The 2,901-nt window shown below is 45.8% G+C and overlaps 1 long non-coding RNA gene across 1 annotated transcript in view; it reads right to left on the reverse strand.

Annotated features, from left to right (window-relative positions):
* Nucleotides 1-316: 316 nt before the first annotated feature.
* LOC310766533 overlaps nt 317-2,901 on the reverse strand; it is a 6,990-nt gene continuing 4,405 nt past the window's right edge. The window contains exon 2 of the long non-coding RNA XR_014550217.1: nt 317-2,901. This exon is cut by the window's right edge and continues 1,278 nt beyond it. This is a non-coding gene — a long non-coding RNA (uncharacterized lncRNA).

The following is a 2,901-nucleotide window of genomic DNA, read 5'->3' on the forward strand; positions in this document are numbered from 1 at the left end:
GTTGCCCCTTCAGCTTCCAACACCTCCTCTTTCCAGTATTCTCACTCTTTTCCCTGTGACCACTCCTTGTTGTCTCAACCCCACTCCCCAGACTCAGAGTCTTCTACCCTTGGTGGTTCCCTAGCTGGTTCTTCTCACCATTCCTTTGCTCTCAACCAGTCCATGACAGCAACAGGTTCCTCATCCTTGATCGAAAGTGATATCTTATAAACTTTTCTGACACTAAATGAGTTCTCTGCACTTATACAGAAAGGAAGCATAGTGAAAAAGTCTGAGCAAATAGAATGGATCACAAATGTCCAGGAAATATTTAAGGTAGTTTTGTTGTTTATTTTATTTATTTAAAGTCTAGTAGAAACCTTTCTTTTTTTGGGGGGGTAGGATCAGAATGTAGGAGAAATGTTCTGTCTTCTGGTCAATGCTGTTATTTCCTTCTGTGGTATCTTATTCCTCAGGATGTAACAGTAGGGATGATAGGGACGTCTTCCAAGAAAACAAAGATGGAAAACTGTACACTTCTAAGTAATTAGCCCTCAGGAGTGCTGTGATGAAAAATTCTTCTGCATTCCCCCTCCCACCCAATACCATTCTCCATCAATTAATGAGAAAAGAAAGTGCATTCAAAAACTATCAAAGGAGGAGGGAAGATTTCGGTGAAAAGCTCATGGGTGGGATGCTAGGATCTTATTCTGTTTACTTTACTTTTGAGGTGGCCAATGAGTTTTGTAGGCATCCTTTCTTTCATTCTATAAATTACCTCTCTAGTGGCCTTCCTTCTGCAGCCTTCCTGGGTGCTCCCATCTCCTGAGTGCTTTCACCTAGGCTTTCCTATAAGTGTGGGAAACTCAGGAGGCTGTCTAGCATGCTCTAGACCGTGGCTCGTTGCTGTTGTTGCTCTTTTAAAGATGAAGCCTCCTTACTTTTAAGGAAATCGGTGGGGAGAGATTTTTAAGGTAAAAGAAGGAACACAATCAGTGAGCCAATCTCAGGCATTTGGCAGCTCACATCCTTGACTTCCATAACTTCAGTTGAAGCCCAGGGGAAGAGGTCATGAGGCAACTGCTACCAGGATGCTTTTTTCAGATTGGGAAGTACGGGCACCTGGGGAGGAACTACACACACACACACACACACACACACACACACACATAAACACACAGCTCTTGGCAAGGCCCCTACCCTTTGAAATTGTAAAGGAATTCTAAAGCATTCTGTAAATGACATGGGGAAACCCAAGGCTCTTGTGCATGGGAAGGAAGCCGTTCAGAATTTGTAGGGCAGGTTTTGGCACAACACTAGTTCCTTGCAGCAAGCCAGTCTATCCTAGAAGTGTGAGCATTGTTTACTTTTTTAGATCAGCAATTTCATTGTACAAATAGCCAAGAAATACATAACGGGGGGGGGGGAGGATTTACATAGGGCTTTCGTGTCACCTTTAAAATTCAGGCCCAAGAGCAATCTCTCTTTTGACCAGAGACATGAGAGATAACTTTTTTTTTCTGTGACTCTGCCCATATTGTGAAATTCCACCAAAGAGAGGCAATATTGGTTCCCTCTGTTATTTTTTCCACCAGCCAGCTAAGACCGTTCCGTTCAAACAACCTGATGGAAACTATGCTGTAGATCAGGCTTCCTCAAACTCAGCCCTCCAGATGTTTTGGCACTACAATTCCCATCATCCCTGGTTAGCTAGGGATCATGGGAGTTGTAGGCCAAAAATATCTGGAGGGCCGAGGCTGAGGAAGCCTGGTGTAGATTATGCTTATCACTGGGCTGTTGTCAGGGCAAACTATATTTTAATTGCTTGTTTTAGACCTATTGTGATGCTTTTTTTAAAAAAAAAAGGTTTTAACTAGTTTGCTTTTATAATTCTGTATTTTATAATTGATATTTTTAAATGCTGTAAGGCGCCTTGAATCCCACCTTGGGAGAAAGGCGAGCTGCAAAAATATTACCTAATTGACTAAGTACAAGGATAAGAACAAACAAACAGGGTTCTGAAGAAAGATTATAATCCATGCTGCTTTCACCCTTGGGGTTCTGCTGGTGCTTCCAATTGCCATGAGAAGGTGTTTTTGTGCCCCCATATTCCACCCCCTATTCAGTATTCAACATACCAGTTGCATACTGGTGAGCAGCCAGTCCCAATCTGAATATTCTGCCAGTGCAACCCATGTGCAATGCTGCCAAGGTGCAGATCTGTCCGTCCAGCACATGGAGCCATGCTATCAGCAGGGCCTCTGTGCCGAGAGTGTTCTGTCGAACGAATGTCGGTTTATAGGACTTTATTTATCTTAAGCATTCCTACTCCGCCTAATTTCCCAAAGGAACCCAAGGCATCGAACAAATCAGATAATAACAGTGCAAAAACAAACAAACAAATAGGATTGCGTTTCCAAGTCGCAGGGAGATGAAAAGATGTATTTGCAAGATGCTTTCAGAACTCAAAGCAGGTCCACCTTTTCCTGTCTGGGTTTGCATGAAGATTTTCCGCAGCAATAGGGTAAGGAGTTGTGAAACCTCAGATAGACTTGGGCGCATGTTCGGGAGTTGCAGGTTAATCAGGGCTCCCCAGTACATGCATGCAAGTGTTTAAGAATGCAGGCTGTTGTCAGGGGTGGAGGAAGGGGTGCGGTGGGGGCAGTCTGCCCCAGGTGTCTTCGCTGGGGGGAGGGTGACATTTGGCACACCGCCTGCCCGCGTCTCCCAAGCCTACCCCGAGCCGTTTTGACAGCTCAGGGGAGGCTTGGGAGTTGCAGGTGGGCGGCATGCCAAATGTCCACCATCAGCAGCTCTCTCTGCCCCCAGCTGCAGGGTGCACATGCCACTCCATGCACCCGAGCAGCTACCCCGCGCCTGGGAGGGCACCCTCCGCGCCCCACGCCCCTCGGGAGCACGCAC

The sequence above is a fragment of the Podarcis filfolensis genome, assembly GCF_964270895.1.
Source record: "Podarcis filfolensis genome assembly, chromosome: 1".
Classification (NCBI taxonomy): Eukaryota; Metazoa; Chordata; class Lepidosauria; order Squamata; family Lacertidae; genus Podarcis; species Podarcis filfolensis.